This window comes from Pseudopodoces humilis, chromosome 4 (assembly GCF_049639895.1).
Source record: "Pseudopodoces humilis isolate 2021_Gansu_Grassland_sample_001 chromosome 4, ASM4963989v1, whole genome shotgun sequence".
Classification (NCBI taxonomy): domain Eukaryota; kingdom Metazoa; phylum Chordata; class Aves; order Passeriformes; family Paridae; genus Pseudopodoces; species Pseudopodoces humilis.
In genome coordinates this window covers 43,141,398-43,159,816 of record NC_142203.1, presented here as the reverse complement: position 1 = coordinate 43,159,816, position 18,419 = coordinate 43,141,398, and the positions used below count along the sequence as shown (strand labels likewise).

The 18,419-nt window shown below is 41.2% G+C and overlaps 1 protein-coding gene across 1 annotated transcript in view; it reads right to left on the bottom strand.

Moving 5' to 3' along the window:
* PIP5K1B (phosphatidylinositol-4-phosphate 5-kinase type 1 beta) overlaps positions 1-6,471 on the bottom strand; it is a 99,212-nt gene extending 92,741 nt beyond the window's left edge. Inside the window, exon 1 of the mRNA XM_005522650.3 lies at positions 6,299-6,471. The gene's annotated coding sequence lies outside the window, so the exon portion shown is untranslated. The remainder of the gene's footprint in view (positions 1-6,298) is intronic.
* Positions 6,472-18,419: the final 11,948 nt, after the last annotated feature.

Here is an 18,419-nt window from a genome sequence, read left to right as displayed (position 1 = left end):
CTGCCATGTAGCTGCTGAGGGTGCTTTCCATCCCATGGTCCCCATCACCAACAAAGCTGTTAAATAGCTCCGGTCCCAAAACCAGCCCCTGAGGACATCACTCGCCACTGCTCTCCACTTGGACATTGAGCCATTGCCCACAGCTCTCTGAGTGACCATCCAGCCAATTCCTTAGCCAGCAAGTGGTCCACCTGCCAAATCCATGTTTCTTCAGAGACAAGGAATAGTGGCAATGTTTTGTGTAAGTCTGGGTAGGTAGTGTCAGCTGCCCTTAAGTACCAATTCTATAACCCCTTTAGAGAAGGCTATCAAATTTACCAGGCACAGTTTGCCCTTAGTGAAGCTATGTTGGCTGGCACAAAACATATCCTTATTTTCCATGTGCCTGAGCACATTCCCAGGAGGATCTATGCCCTGATTTTGCTGGGCACAGAGTTGAGACTGACTGGCCTGTAGCTCCCCTGTAGTTAAGTTATCATCTAGCTGCATGGATGTATCCTCTGGCATTTAGCTGATTCACACTGGTGCTCAGGCCAAGAGCTGATTGTGAAAACAAATGCACCAGGAAAAAAAACAACAAAACAACAAATTACTTTCCCAGATAGTGAAGGATGGGAATCTCTGTATACAATGTGAGGAGAATCCAGTCCATTCCCTCCCTTGGCAGGCACTGACCATGGGCTTGCTACAGAGTAGTAAAAGTAGATAATTTTGCTATAAAGTAGCAGCAACAAGATGGGGGGGGGGGGGGGGGAAGAAAAAAGGAGAAAAAAAAAGCCCTGATGGGCACAGAAAGTGAGATGTGAGATGCATCTCAGGCTGCAGATGAGGCTGTACCAAGCTAGTGAAACCAAGCAGTTTCTCTCTTGACTAGACTAAATGAACACCAACAGCAATTTCACATGCTCAATCATCTTCTCAAGAGCAAGAGAAATTATAAAGTCTCAGTCTATGAATTCCCTTCCTCTTACACCTGTCCCCTGCTGTTTACACCCCACCACAGCACAACCCCACAAATGCAGGTTGAACCTGCAAATTGCCCCAGCTAAAGAGCCAGGTGAAGGACAGCTGCCCTTCACACTGGTTTCTCTTGCTCTCGCGAAGTTATTTTTAATTCATATCCATTCAGTGATCCGATATTATCACAAAGCCTTACCAACAGTTGTGCAACCACAGCCAAAACAGTGGCAAGCTGCCACAACAGTTGTAGCATTTTCAGTCAGGTTTGTTTGGTGCTGAGGGCAACATCTCGTTACACTGCGCTGCTCACCAAGCTGTAATGTTAAATGGCAGCAGTTCTCTTCAGCTCAAACAGCACAGTTAAGGTTCTGGAGCTGTTAACAAGGCTTAATAACAGCCAGCTTTACACCAAGATTTCTGCTGTTGAAGGGTATTGATTTTAAGAATTTGTGTGATCAAAGGATCTCTATATTTGTGTTCATAATGTATAATATACTTGTGATCATAAACTAAAAGCTCCACAAAAGGACATCAACACAGACTTGTCAATTTGTATTTTCCCTTGCTGAAACGCTGCCAGCTCCTAAGTTTGCATAAAGATAAAAGGAGCCACGTGGAACCTGATTCCAGAAACCTGATACTTTTTTTCATAGGATTAGTTTTATGATTCACAGTGAGCTGGTCTCCTTTAGAAGAGGATAAAAATCATCTTACCAACACTGGGTTTTGATCTGCAGTCACACACTTCTTATACAGCACTGAATGAATTTTTCAGCTTCTGTGCCTCAGCTCCAGGGTGTCTAATGTGTGTGTTCTCTGGTCTTAAAGAGACATTTTTAAAGGTACATCACTATCTCTAGTGTTTAAAATACTGCAGTAACAAGGATCACATAAAAAAACAAAGAGTACCAAACAGGAGGTTGGCCAGGTGGTATGCAATCACAAAATGCATGAATCTTGAGCTAAAAGAGCTATCAAAAAAATGAGCATATTTAATAAAATGGCCATCATCCAGATCTGGCTTTACTAAACAGAAGCATCCTATGACTATGCAAATGCACAGCACCACAAAAAATTTTCCAACTAACTTAGTTTTTGATTATGATGCAGATCATAGCTGTGACCCACTGAAGAAACTACTGTGAACTTACTCTTGCTTTTGGTTTCTAAAAATTTCGTATTTCAAAATACAAAACACAAGCACATCTAGACAATAGTGACAATATACAAGGCACTTGCAACACCTGCAACTTCCTCCTACTTCACTGATGAGAAGCAAAACAGACCAGCTTTACTGCAAGGAAGAAATAACAATAAAATGGTAAATTGTACCTCGCAACAGGTTGATACAGTTTTCTAGTCACAACAGGAAAATGAAAAGGGAATGTAAAAAAAATGCAATTTCCAGCTCAATGAAGGAGGACTTCAAGTTTCTTGCTCACATACGAGGAAAAAGGCTCTTTCGGGACTGGACAAATGTGAAGAATAAAACAACACATGTGACCACATAACCACAGCAGGAATCTGCAATGACAAATCAGACACTTGATCTATCTAGAAAAAATAAAATTCAGAGTATCAGTGGTGTGAGCCCATAACAAGTAGTGAGTACAAAACTGATTCAAATACAAATTACACTCAGAGAAGGAATGGTCCAAACTGTACCTAGCATTGAATGACAGGGTGTCCAGCAGAGAAGACATGAAGACCATGTTCCCAATTCCTGCTTGCTACTGCCAGCAAAAGCTTAACTTAAAAAAGCATTTAATTGCTGTTAACTTGTGTAGAGCTTGCTATGAAGCAATATGGGGTTTTAATCAATAAAACATGTACCCAACTGCTTATCAATATACTCCTAAATGCATATTTTATTTTGCTTGATCACTGAAGTTTGCTTTTTAGCTTCTACAATATATAAATTTCAAATATGGCATCACATAACTACAAGCAGTAAAATCATAGAATCATTTAAGCTGGCAAAAACACTTAAGGTCACAGAGTCCAGCTGTTAACCTGACTGTGCCCGGTCCACCACTGATCCATATCTACCCATTTTTTAAATGTGTCCAGGCACAATGACTCAACTATTGTCCTAGACACTCTTCTCCAACGTCTGACCACCCTTCCAGCCAAGAAATTTTCCTTAATACCTTATCTAAACCTTCCTCAGCTTAAGGCCTTTTCCTCTTGCCCAATTGCTTGTTACATGGGAGAACAGAATGACCCCCACTTGGCTACACCCTCCTTTCAGCCTCCTTTGCACTCCCCTGAGCCTCCTTTCCTCCAGGCCAAACAATCCCAGCTCCCTCAACCCTTCTCACAGAAGAAGTGAGAAGCTTGTGCTCCAGACCCTTCACCACCTCTGTTGCCCTTCTCTGGACATGCTCCAGCACCTCAATGTCTGTCCTGCAGTGAGGGGCCCCGAACCGAGCACAGGATTTGAGTTACAACCTCAGCAGTGCTGAGTGCAGGGGGACAATCCCTGCCCTGGCCCTGCTGGCCACACCACTGCTGGTACAGGCCAGCATGCCAGTAGCCTTCTTGGCCACCTGGGCACTGCTGGTTCATGTTCAGCTGCCGTCACAAGCACCCCCAGGTCCTTTTCTGTTGGACCCCTTTGGAGCCACCCTGCATCAGCCTGTAGCACTTGATGGAGCTGTTGTGACCCACGTGCAGGACCTGGTATGACATGTTGAACCTCATAGCCCCAGCCTTGCCCATCAATCCAGCCTGTCCAGATCCCTCTGCAGAGCCTGTCTACCCTCAAGCAGATCAACACTCCCACCCAGCTTGGTGTTGCCTGCAAACTTACTGAGGGTATACTTGATCCTAATCCAGACCATCAATAAAAATCTTAAAGATTCACTGAGCCCTGGGAAACATCCTTTGTGACCAGCCACCAGCTGGATGTAACTCCATTTACCACCACTCCCTGAGCCTGGCCATCAAGCCAGTTGTTTTAACCAGCAAAGAGAGCAGCTGGACAAGCCCTGGGTTGCCAGCTTCTCCAGCAGAATGCTGTGGGAGACAGTATCAAAGGTTTCAGTCCATGTAGCCTTCATCCACAGCCTTTCCCTCAACCACCAAGCAGGTCACCGTCTCATAGGAGGTGATCACATAATCAAAGCAATCACACTGCAACACCAAGTATACATTCCTCAATCACTGTGTAAGACAAATCTTTAGGCAAGCTCTCCACAATTGCTAGCACAGCACTGTACTGCACAGGGTGCTGAAAAGGGCATGGAAGCTGTGCCAGCTCTCATCTGCCCTTAAAACCAAAACGTGAGCTGGGGGGAAAGGGGGATACCTTGTGCCTTGTAAACAGCTGCCCAAGGAAAGGTTGTTGCCAGCATTTACTCTAAAGTAGCCAAGAATGCCAACACACCTAATGTGCCTTGGTTACACAGAATATAATATAAACACACACTGATTAGGTACAGTACGTCCAGGACTGGAAGAATTGGTAAGCACATTTTCAACAGTACATGCAGCACACTACATGACCACAGAGAAAGTAGTTTTTATAGTTTCTAGCCCATCCTACTGCTGTCAAAAGTAAAAAAATAAACCCTTTAGCTCCCTAGAGGATAGATAAGAAAAAGAGAAATCAACACCATTCCACAAACACACTGTGGGGGTTTACCCTATTACAGTAAAGCATGTGAGCAAATTCTTACTCTTAGGCACATGTTTCAATTCTTCCAATATCAAGAATATCCAAATATATAACTAAAGACAGCCTTTAATTACCACCCAATGAACTTGGAGAAAGAAACCTCCTGCTGCTTTTAATGGTTTAACAATCAATTCCTAGATGTAGAATATGATTTTCAACTCCCTGTTTTCTCTAATTGCAGGAAGGAACAAATCAAGGAAAGAGATGTTATACAGTAAAATAAAAATAATTAAGAGGAACATTTTTACAATCTTGTTTAATTTTCTCACAATAAATTAATTATTAGACACTGATCTTTAAGAGCAAAAGACATTTGAATAATTGTCTTTTATTTTGGTTTTTCTGAATCAGTTTTGAAATGCCTATAAGGAAAAAAACCAATAGATTATGAATAGGAAAAAATATGTGGGTGGAGAAAGATGTGACAAATTAGGTATTATTTATGTTTTGGAAGAGTCAGAGTAACAACTACATCAGGCATTCACCAGAACATGCATTGTCCACTTTGAAAATGGATGAATTTTGAGACACAATTTAATAAACTTCATTATAAAGCATCTCCACCATAATCAACTATGAAACAAACATCCAATACATTTACAATGCTACATAAAAAAGTGCAGTGGGCGCTACAACACATACTCAAAAATTTCACAGCTGCCAGTGCACCTTATGGTAGGTTCATTTTAAGAAGAATTTCTGTGGTTTTAACATTGATCTAGGCCCTCTTCACCTTACAGTATCCAAATGTTAGTGCCGAATCACCCACATAAATACGTGACTCTAACAAAACAGAAGGAACAAACCCTCTGTTTCTTCACCTGAAGCAATATCCTTTCAGAAGCAACATGAAACGAGTATATTTACATTTCCTTAGGGAGTGATAACAACACCAAGTTTTCCTAAAGCAACAGCATGTACCACAGCTTTTAAAAGGCACCATTGAAGAGAAAAGAGGGGGGCAGAGGTGAACTCAAAAACCTTTGATCACCTAAGCAAAGTATTGGAGGGATTGCTACTTTACAGAAGTCACTTCACGGTACTAACAGGTAAATCTATTATTTAAAGACTTTACAGCTCTACAGACTCTATTCAGGAAAATCAGCCTCTTGGGCAGAAAGGTCTGAGTCCAGCCCCGCTCTCCCCGCAGCGCCCAGCCGGACCTCCATGGGGATGGGCTGCGCGCACCTGGAAAAGCCCCTTCAGCTGCAGCAGAGCTCAATTCCGGAATGGCCAGCGCCTCAGGCAGGCAGCAATCTACCTCCCACCATACCCCCACATGCCGTTGGGTGCTCTTTTTCCTTGAACTGATGCAATCCCACAATCAAGAGACTGAAAAGTCCGTGGAAGTTCACAGAAAAATCTCCCCCCTCCCAAAAGGAAGGCAGACGGACAGACAGACCGACCGACCGACACACAGACACGTACACACACACACACACAGAGAACAGGAACGAGACACTTTTTCAGCCGGTTCTTCAGGCCTGGGTGCCGCGGGGCTCCCAGCGGGGACAGGGACCCGCGGCTCCCGCCGCGGCTCAGCACTCGCCCCAGCCCGGCTCGGGGGCCCCGACGCCCTCCGCCCTGCGCCGCCCGCCTTCCCCCCAGCCCTCCCCCCGGGGCCGGATAGAGCAGCAGTAAAAACATGATCAGACAAACCCGGAGAGCCCGCGCCGCAGTCCCCGCGCACGCCGCGCCCGCAGCAGGGGACACACGGCGGGGCAGGGCAGGGCAGGGCAGGGCAGGGCAAGCTCCGCGCTGCCCGCGGCCGGACCGAGACCGGCACCGGGACCGGCACCGCTCCTGCGGGGCGTCCCCTGGCCGCCGGCGCCCCGCCGAGCACGCCGAGGCCGGACACGGGAGCGAGCTGCCGCCCCCGGCGCTCCCGGCCGGCACTGCCTCGCTCGCTCGCCTCCCGCGGCAGATGACGGCGGGAGGCGGTGCCGAGGGACGGCTCCTCCCCCCGGCGGCTCCTCCCCCCCGCCCGCCCCGGGGGCCCGGCGTCGGGACCACCCGCTGGGCGTCCGGAGAGCCTTCCCCGCCCCTCCCCGCCGCCCCGGCCGCTTCCCCTCGCCCTGCGGACGAGGGCGCTCTGGGAGCTTGTTTGCGGCACGGGCCGGGGGAGAAGCTGGGCTCGTGGTCCCGGCTCCGCAGGAGACGCGGCTGCCGGGGAATGTGCCGGGCTCCGTGTCGCTCTGGGGCCGTGCGAGGCCGTGCTGGTGCACGGAGAGTGAAAAAAAAACCTCTTGGCCCGTTTGCGACAGGGAGGCTCTGGTTCACACTAAGAAATTTCTTCCTAACTAAATTTCCTCTCTTTCATTTGTACCCATTATCCTTCATCTTACCTCTCTTCCTGACAAAGAGTTCATCTCTGGCTTCCCTGTAGCACCCCTTCAGATACTGGAGAGTTGCTATGAGATCTCCATGCAACCTTCTCTCCTGCGGGCTGAACAGCTCCAGCTTTCTCAGCCTGTCTTAGCCCCGTTCTCAAGTCCTCTTCAGCACTGAGCCTGTCGGCTTGGACCAGAGGCTCACCTTCCTTGCCTCTCATTTTGTTTCTCATTCATCACACATGAGCTCCGAATTCTGTTTCTCACATAAAACTACGTTTGGGGCAACCACCAGCAGACGTGCACCTTGAGCAGGACCACAAAAGAATAGCCACTGGCAGCATCCGCCTGGTCATTCCCATCCATGCTGAGAAAGCAAAAAATCCAGATTGTTAATTCCCCCAGCATGTACTGTCCATGTTTAAGTTTTTCAGGTCTCAGGAAAAAATTGAGGGGGAAGAATTGAGGAGGAGGACAGTGAGGAAGGCTATAAATCAGTGTAAATGAATGACTGTGGAAAGGAAGCTGTGAGAAAAAACGTGCAAAGATTTCCTGCTGATGAAAATGGGAGGTTACTGGGATTTCATCTGCAACACTGCTGCATGCAAGAGAATGTCTCTCCTACAGGGCCCAGGGCTCTTCTCAGGGAGCAGAGTGCTGGGGCTGAATTCCTGCTGTGTGAAGCAAGGCTGCACAGTTGACTGCCTGGTGGCTGCTTGAGAATGGTTAAGAACCCTAAGCTGCTCAAGACCTTTTTGTTTCTGGTGGAATAGACTACTCCCAAACTACACAACATGAGTGCATAATAGCTCTGCATTTATAGCTGTAATTGCTGATATTGGACAGGCTGACTCATGCACATTGAATTCCAAGAGCAAAAGGAACTATTGTGTGCCTGCGCATGTTGAAGAGAAGAAATAACATAGCATTTCAATGTCCTGCTTCCATTTTTCTTCCGTTTTGCTCAAGGTCCTTACTTCACTCTGGTTTTTATCTTCCATGGTATTTATAAAACAACTCCATCACATGTTTACTCAAACCTATGTGCAATAGTCACACCACTTAGTGGCTGCTCTAGGTCAGAGCCGCAAGAGAGATTCCTGGTAAACTAGCTTCATCCACTGATGCTTCAGTTTCTGCTTTTCACAGCAGTAGGAGTACAGTGGCTCATATACACTGCAGTCAGATGTGCCATCTGGCTCAGCTCTGAATCTTTATAGTGGATGGCATTTTTTTAATGTATTCAGAATCTGAAGCTTTAACTACCTTCTGGTGAGATGGGTATTTTCAAGATAGAAAAATGGAAGATGAGAATAATCTAATACTATCAGGTCTTCTCAAAATTCACTTTCAGATTTTTAAAGTGAACTGCTTCATGTTATATTTTACCTCAACAGGCAAGACTAAACTGCCTTAGAGAACTCTTGCATAGGAAGTTTTAAGAAGTGCAGAAGGCAGTGACACTGGCTATGATGAACAGGCAATACCAAGTCCCAGAGCCTGTTCCCAGGGCAGACAGAACCCCGACTACTCTACTTTTGAAAAAGCATCCTAAAGTAAGAGAAACTTTCCTCTTCTTTATGCTGAACCAAATAGGTTCCTCAACATTTTTTTCCACTCCTGCACATACTCTGTAACAGTGCTATATGATAGAAGTAAACTCTCAGTGAATGGCAAGTTATGAATCTCAATGACCATGTTTTTCCCCTCACATGCTGGGGTCTGCCAGCTATGTGCAGGTGTATAAAAACTAGGCAGACAGGACAGGAGTTGTGGTAGTAGATTGCTTGCTACAACCTAATTTTCTGCAATTATCATTCCATAGTAATCATTATATTTTAATGGTTTACCTCCAGCTGGCAACCAAGTGCCACTCACTCACTGCCCCTTGGAGTAGGAGGGGGGAAGGAACTGGAAAAGTAAAAGTGAGAAAACTCGTGAGCTGAAATAAGGACAGTTTAACAGGTAAAGCAAAAGCTGTACATGCAAGCGAAGCAAGAGGAGAAATGAACTGATTTCCCATGGGCAGGCAAGTGTTAAACCATCCTAGGAGAACAGGGCTCCATCAGGTGTAACACTGACTTGGGAAGACAAACACCATCACACTCTATATCCCAGGTCCTTCCCCCTTCTCCCCCCAGGTTTATATGCCAAGCATGACACCCCAGTATATTGAATCCCTTGGGTCAGTGGTCCCAACTCTGTCCTTGTTGGTGGGGTACTGTGAGGAGAAATAAAGGCCTGGATGCTGTCTAAACATGGCTCATCAGTAACAAAAATATCCCTGAGTTATCAACACCTGTTTCCAGCACAAATCTAACTACTGTAAAGAACATTAACCCTTCCCCAGCCAAAATTCCATATTGAATTCCATGTTATGCTGCTTATAACATACGAGCTAGTGAGTAACTGCAGAAAATCTGGAGCTTTGGGGGCAGCCAACACATTTTTTTATTTGTATAATCACTGTTTGATGGGATTGATGATGATGTCTGTGTAGAGGACATTTATAACATCCCATAGGAATGTTTTTATTCCAAAGATATCTGAGATGGGAAAAGTATTATTACTTATTTTTATATGTGTGTGACTGAAGACATGTATTAACAATATACTGAAGTCAGTTTTAAGACTCATAGTTCCAGATCAAAAATGTTGTGGCAGAGTGATGATCTGGTATAAACACGTTTTTCTGGTTGAGACTCTTTTAGACAATTTATAGTAATTAGCTTTATGCTGATGAGTTTTTTACCTTTTTTACCTGCACAACTTACATTCTTGATGGTGTGGGGAGAAATCTAATTGCATGCCAAGTCTAAACCAGAACAAGTTTATACTACAGAAGTGCACAGCTCTGGGATGAATTTTGATGAAACAATCACTAGCTGCAGCTGGATCATTTTGCCAGTGCAGAATATTTAACATTTTTCTTGCATTTTCACTTTGTCAAAACTTTTATATAAGGATGGCAGTACAGAGTGCTCAGTCACTGCACTGAGGTTCTAGTTGTCTCTACCAGAGGAATGAGATCAGATAATCCAAGTAATTTTTTTGTCTTGAGATCCATGAACTGGTGTTGATCTGAGCTATTAACTGCAGAATTTCAGAGTACAGAGTCCAGCATATGCACAGATAACATTTCTGACCCACATCAGTAATTTAATTTTCACTTTCCTTTGGTCTTACATATCCAGTAAGCATGGACCCATTTTTTAAGGAAAGTTGTAAAGTTACACATAGGAAGATCTACTTCCTTTAGCCTTGAAAAAAAAGGGAATTCAGAAAGGGTTTCTAGAAATCTGCAAATGTAGTAAGAGCTGCTGCTTAGAGTCTTCTGAGTAGCAGCAGGTAATGAAACCTTTTGCATTAAAAGTCTCTTTTCAGAATATGACTTATGCAGGAAGTAATACAGCATGCTGTTTCAAGACAGACAGTTCTGTGATACGTTAATTTGGTGAGATTTTTTTTTCCCTATAAATGTATAGAACTGCAAAGACTTCAATTTCTTCTCTTAATTAAAATAAGCAATTTTCTTTACTATGTTCCTCTCTTACCATAAGCAAGCAAGATTACATAAAAAAACAGAACCAAACAGTTTTCCACTTCTACTGATTTGACCAGCTTATGAATATAATAAAAGTGGATATATTATATATTATACTATAATTATATATTATATATACAATATATTATAAATATAATATATGTAATATATAATATATAATATTATATAATGAATAATGTATATAATATATGATATATGATATATGATATATGATATATGATATATGATATATAATATATAATATATAATATATAATATATAATATATAATATATAATATATAATAATAAGTGTATATATTACAATAATACTGAGCATGCATTATGAAGAATTAAGAATACATTTTACAGGGGATTAAAACTTATTAGTTTCTTATATTTGTCTGAATACCTAAGGACATTTTCTCCTTTCTCTCTAGTGAAAACAGATTTACATTCTAACATACTATCAAACAGAAGTGAGCTATGTCAGAATGTCAACACTAAGCCTGAATTTTTTTGGTTGCTGAAAACAAAGCAGAACATAAGGACTTTCAAAAGGGACCTGAATGCTTTTAAGAAAATACACCTTATTTGATAGGGATTGCCTTGTGTTCTGATGACTGCTTTCAGGTGATAATGAATCTTTGGTATCTAAGAACTGATTGCTTGTGTCATCCTACCCTCCCCCAGTTTTCTTTTTCACTTTTTTTTTTTATTCCACAAGCAATGTAGATAACTGAGCAGAACTAGACACTCAGTTTTGATGTAGAAATCAGAGACCTCTTCATACAGCTACCTACATGATCCACAGTCATTTAGACAAGTTTTGTCTACAAGTTGACAAATACATCATCCTGATCTCTTCCATTGAGCAAAACTATCATCCTTCTACTGTTTGCCTTATTATTCTAAACAGAATAGGTGTGCTTTTCTGAAAGAATGGAAGCAGTTTCTCCCTGAATCATTTTCTTCAGCTTTCAGTACAACTAAGATTGGAAATAGATTCAGTTTGTCTGTATTCCCCACCCATGAATCCATCCTTTTAGCCACCTGCATATCCCTGCATTTGTGCTACTTAATGAACAGCTCTGCAATAAGCTGTATATTTTCCATTGTTCTTGTAACTGTGAGGCTGTGGAGCATGCTTACAACTTGCAGACAGGACCTCCAGTCTGAGTGTTGCCATTATCTTCTGTTTTCCTGAAGAAAACCACACAGGTCCACAAAGAAAATTGTATGTAAGACAAAAAATGTTGTAAAACCCTTCTGAAGGTGAAAAATAGAGAAGCATCTGCATAAGGTAAAATTCCAGCGCTGCCAAACAGAGAGCACACAAAGTTCTGGCAGTTAATGTGTTTTGCCACATGTTCACTTGAAAACTGAGCAGTGTTGAGTTCTCCTAGCTGTCAAAAACTAGATGACATCAATTCTGTGCCCCTGCTCAGGGCATGCACCTGAAGTGATCTAATCACTAGAAATTCCCCTGGAATAACAGTAATGGAGAAATTCCAAACCAGTCTTTCATTTCCTGATCTTTTCATTGCTTGGTTGCAAACTGGTTCAGAGAAGAGGAAGAAATAAGTAAAATGTTAGAATAAATGTTTTCTGAATGTTTTATTGACTAGTCTTCTAGTTTTATGCTCTTTTAAGTAACAGTGTAATGGCTGGAGAAATATTGTTTCTCATGGAAGGATGATTTGAACTCACCTTTTTTAAAAAAGTCAGACTTAAAGTGAGATTGCATTTATAAAGATTTTACATGTTCACTTATTATACAGTCATTAATTCACAGTAAGTTGCATTATTTGGAGTACAACAATTTTGCTTCATATCTGAAGTAACCTGGAAAATGAAATTTAGAATATATGCTTGCATCTTTAAATTCTACAAAATGTATTATGACACAAACCAAACAACCAAGCAACCAAAAGCAGGTATTGGCCTGTAGCATGCACCCTGTAGACTTAGTCTTGTTTTTGTGGCTTTCTCCTTCTCAAAGCTGTGTTTTATTTTAAAGACACTGAGTTGGAGAACAGTGGTCTGAATGCATGTTTTAAGTTTCTCTGAAAACAAAGTCTAAAACTCCCAGTTTACTATCTGGCAGAACAAGACTGTTTTTCAGGGAAATCTAATGCCACTGCAACATCTTCCATGTAGAGAGATGCTTTCTCCCACGCTTGGGACTCTGCCCCCTTTGATAATGAATCATTTGTTTTTAGCCTCTCAGTGCTGTTTTATGTTTTTCTATTTAAAGAGTATCTAATCTTTAGAGAAAAATGTACTCAGGAGAGAGAACTTAACCATGAGACACAGTGCACTTTCAGTGGGTGTTGGCACTATTTTACTGATAAAATCCTGCTCTTGAGGTGCACCTGTGCATAAAGCTGTGCTCACATATATGGCAAAGGGGAAGAAAATTCTAAGAGTATTCAGAAGTGGATTGCTCAGATCCCAGTATGGTATCTTACTATATCAAAACACAAAATTGCATTTGCAGTAACATGTAAATTCTATTGCACTTATTTCAGAAATATGTTTAAAGTGTGTGTCTTTGTCAGTTAGTACCAGGACTAGAAAATACTGCTTTATTCCCTAGCTAAGCAGGGAGAGACCTCTAAATCATGAGACACATCCTCTGCTGGATAGAGGTAGAGACCAAGCCCACACGGATTTTGGCTTCCAGACACATCCCTATATAGCTGCACAGAAACAGGGTTGCAGTGTATTTCTCTTTCTATTACTAGAGCACATCATCATATTGGAGTGAAAATGTTGGTACACTCCATTCCTGTGCTAAGGCTGTCTTCTGTCTCTGTGGCCCAGCAAATAAGCTGAAGGGAGCTCTGGTACCAGATACAATGGGGTTGCACAGGCAGCTTAAACAGCCCAGGCAAAGGGTGATCCTACACAGGTATACAATGTCCTTCAGAACTACCTGTAAATCATAATAATTAGGCATACCGTACGCACTAACGCTGCATGAGATGCTGCATTAGGCTTTGTGAGCAATCAAGCAAATGTTCTGTAGTTAGCAAGCTACTGCTCCTAAGTCTGTGGAAAACGCTAAAACAAAAGGTGTTAGTAACTGTTTCCAGTTGCAAAAGAAAGGAAAAAATAATAAGCACAGTAGAACAGATAAAACAAGAGGGACATGAAACAAGTTTGTAAGAACTCAGAATTCCTTCTTCTTCTCTGACTAAAATCCAGCATATTCAGGAGAATTTGTTCCAGAGTATTTGAATCTTCTTTTGACTCCATCCATTGAAACTGTGCATCTGGAAAATCTTTTGTAACTGGGACAACTGTCATGACACTTCAAGAATTTTTGCTACTGTCCTATTATTTGGTGATCTCTCTGCATTCAGAACTTGGATTCTGAACAAAAGTCTGTCAAAGGTAATGGGACAAAGATGCTGAAAATATGTCTCTATGGAAAAGTCATCAAACAACTATGGATAAAATTTTGACTATATGTTCCTGAGTTGCACAAATCACATAATTACTAGCTTTTACCATACTTCTGTTTGGGAATCTCCTGAAAACACTGGTAGATGATTTTGTTAGAATATTAGATTATATTTAGATTATGTCAGAAGAAATTTTTTTCTCTTTAACTCATTAGTTTTGTTGTAGAGAGTGGTATCATTTTAGACTGAACATTACTGAGAGCTTTTCTGTGTTATCACTGCTTTTTGGTATTTAAATGCTATTTATGGATGACTTTAAGAGAAAAGAAACATTGAAATACAGAGAAATATTGAAATTTTGTTTCTTTTACACCCATGACTACAATTCATCTCTCTGTAGCCTAAAATTGTAGACGAATTTGAAGAAGCAACCAGGAAAAATGATTAATAGGTCTGCATGTCTAAAAATTTGATTTCCTTTACCTAAAATCACCTAAGAAACACTAAGAAACCTATATTAATCCATTATTGATATCAATTTATTGAAAAAAAATTTAAAAGTGCTTGGCTCACATTCTTGTCAGTGCTCTTGCTTTCCAAGCTTCATTTGAGTTCTTCATACACTAAAAGAAAACCTGTCTTTATTTGGTATGAACTACACCATCAGGAGAAAAGAGCAATCAAGACAGTAAGAGACAAAATATTTTTAAGAAATCTGTAAGGAACAAAAACCCTGTTTCTTTCACCAATAGGTATGTTAAAGGTGTTAGACTTTCTTCAGCTAGACAGAACTAAAATAACAGTGTGTTCTCACTTGCTACTGGCTTGGTTGTAGTAGGTAATGTCTTTTTGCTCAAATTTTTACCTTTTGAATCAGTTTATCCTTTAAGTATGTGAAGAGCCAAATGAGAATTTAGATATCCATGCATACCTCAGAGCAAGGTTATTTTTACTGCAGAAACTCTTTTCTAATAAGGGGACTACAACTGAGTTTGTTAGCAAGGAAAGAGCTGTTTTTTGCTTCATGCTAACATATGATGACTTTCAGTCATCTAGGTGGTTGATTTCCCATTTGTTTATACAGCCCCACTAACTTTCTCTGGCCTTCTCACAGAAATAAGCACTAAACTCAAGCAGGAACACATCACACAATATTTGTGATCATTTAGGAGGAATATGATTGTCATTGCAATAAAAAAAAGCCAGTATTATTAACTATAATCTGCGTAATCAAGATCAATCCAAACTTGGCTCCTGAGCTGCTACCACTTCACTAAAGCCTGAATTCACAGAAGGGTTTTTGTACATGACTAGTTCCAAAAATACATTTTTGTTGGGGTGAAGTCAGATTCCTATGATGCACAAGCATGGGGAGGGGGACACTTGAATTCTACATTATATGTAAGTACAGGTCTCATAGCTGTATCACCTGCTCGGAAAAATCACCAAAATCTTGAATATATTACCTGTATTTAGTGAGTCTGAATCTTGGGCTTTTCATCATATGTGGCTGTAGACTCTTGAACTTTCTCTCTTAAGCTGTAACTGCTTTTATGAAATAAAAAATGGATTAATCTTTGTAATTATTTCAAACAGAAGAAAAGTCTTTAAAAACTAAACTGCACTACCACTCCCTCATACAGAGTACAGAAGAATTAATTATCAGTAGAAATACATCAAAAGAGCTACATAAAATTTTGAAAAACTTGTATCACTGGGGTTTTTTCATACTCAGTATTTCAGGGTTTGCAATTATTTGTGTTTTTATTCTTTTTCTATCCTGAATGCTCATTATTTTTTCAGCTGATTACTGTATTTTCCAAACTCTTCCCTTGGGTGCTGTTTTTAACCATAAACAGTTTTACCACTGTTCTTTCAACCTGTAGAAATATAGTCTCTCAAAGCTAAGTGTTACGGATTCATGTACCTTTTGCCTTTTCACAGAGTCACAGAATGGGTCAGATTGGAAGAGACCACAGGGAGACATCTGGTCCAACCTCCCCGCTCAAGCAGGGGCATCCCAGAGCACATGGCACAGGATTGTGTCAGAACAGGCAGTTCTGGAATGCCTCCAGTGCAGGAGACTCCTCAACCTCTCTGGTCAACGTGCTCCACTTTTCTTCTATGAAATACTAAATTCTCTGCTAGGTTAAGGGTGTGCAAGTTTATTTATTTCACTTAAACTTCGCAAACCGTGTTGGCTATGTGGGTGGAGTGGTGGACTACATGGGAAATATCCAAGGACCTTTTCATGGCGACTCCCTTCTTTAAATTTTGTACTTGGAAATAGTTCCTGTCAGTATTTCACTTTCTCAAAGTGATAAAAATAACCAGAAGCCCCAATGCTTCTTACTTTCACTATTGAAAAGGGTTTGTCAGCTTCCACTTAAGAAAAGGCTTACAAAATTTATCTTAAAATTTCTGCTGCTAACTGCCTGGCACTGTGCAAAGTCTGAATTCATGCAAAAAGAGAACTTCCTTGCCTGAACAGCTGTGAAGTCAAGCAGAAATGATGCAGCATGCCTGTTTTTCCCAAACACAAGGAGACCCTGCAGTGAAACAGCATAACCTAAAGCTCAACATTGCACAGCTTTCCACACATAGGGTTGCTGAATTGGTAGTATCTTATCTTATTTATATATATATATATATATATATATATATATATATATATATATATATATATATATATATATATATGTGTGTGTGTGTGTGTGTGTGTGTGTGTATGTATGTATGTATGTATATATATATAAGAAGATGTCACAATTGGTTTTTTGTTTGGGTAATAGATCATCATCTTCCTCTGATTTGCTGCTCATGCAAACAGGACAACGAATCCAAACTAATCATTTGAACTTTTTGGATGTACTTAACCTCAGGCTAGATTCCTCAGCATTGTTGTTCATGTCCCCAGATCTGTAGAGACTTTTCGAGCTCCTTAACCTTCTAGTAATGAAAAACATTTGGTAGAGCAGTAGCAGTTAACATATCTAACAACAGATGTTTTCCTACTGTGGTGTTCTAATTAATAAATTACATATCCAACTGTCCCAGGTGAAATCTATAGGAAGACTAATTACTTTAAATTCAATCTTTAAGTTTGTAAGTGATTATCAGTGTGTAAGCTGAAATATACCTGCCAGGCAATGAAAAGCAGGATGTGGAATTGAGGGGCAAGGGGGTGGTTCTGAAGTTGTAAGTTAATTCACTTCTTTCAGGTCAGTGTTTTCATAAACTGAAACTCCAAATTTACTTCCTCTGAAATTCCTAACCATTTAAACACTAGGTCTGGCTTGTTTGGATTTTTTCAGAGATGAATGACACATTTTCCTCTCAGTTCTGTAGTACCAAAGTCATCAGGAATCTACTCCTATTTGTCATCTATAAATTTGCTACAGTGAATTTCAGACCATCAGTTTCTTAGGAGATATTTTCAGATTATGTCAAATTTTCATTTCAATCTATGTTTCTTAAGGTAACAATGCCCATGTTGCTAAGATGGTTTCATGTTTGGAGGTCTATAAGCTAATATTCATTCCTATGAGATGAAAAGGTCAAAAATATGCAGTATAAACTGTATCTGTTATTATGTAATTTTTCCCACTCTGAACCTAGGTAGTAAATATTAAATTTATTAGTATTCCCTTCCCCACCCACCCCCCAAAAACCCCAAACCAAACCAAACAAACAAAACCAAAAAAATCCACAAAAAACAACAACACAAACCCAAAAGAAACCCCCACATGTTTAGGAAGTTTATTGGATGAAGTTTAGCTGTTTCTCGGCGTTAGTAAATTAAATGATAGTCTGTTAGCACAGGAAGTCAATGAAGTTGTACTGCAAACACTCAACTGAAGCTTAAAAAACACACAGGATCAGAATGTTGGCATAACATTTTTTCTTTAGGATCATATTGTGTTTCAAAAGTAATTGCTGAAGTAAGAAACATCTCAAATGCTTTGGATTGTTTTGTTGACCTCTTTATTAGTTATTAGTTATTGGTGACAGCAAGCTATCCATGAGCCAGCAGCGTGTCCTGGTGGCCAAGAAGGTCAAAGGTGTCCTGGGATGCATTGGGAAGAGCATTGTCAGCAGGCTGGGGGAGGTGATCCTGCCCCTCTACTCAGCCCTGGTGAGGCACATCTGGAGTGCTGTGGCCAGTTCTGGGCTTCTCAGGACCAGAGAGGCACAGAGCTGCTGGAGCTGGTCCAGCAGAAGGCTAGAAGGATGATGAGAGGACTAAGGAACATCTCTCTTGAGAGGAAAGCCAGACAGCTGGGCCTGCTCAGCCTCAAGCAGAGATGACTGAGAGGAGACCTCATCAATGGCTGTGAGTATCTGAAGGGAGGATGTCAGTGGATGGATCCAGGCTCTGCTCAGTTGTGCCAAGTGATGACAAGTTGTGACAAAAAGCAATGGGCACAAACTGACACACAGGAAGCTCCACCTGAAAATGAGGAAGAGATCCCTTACTGTGCAGTGACTGAGCACTGGA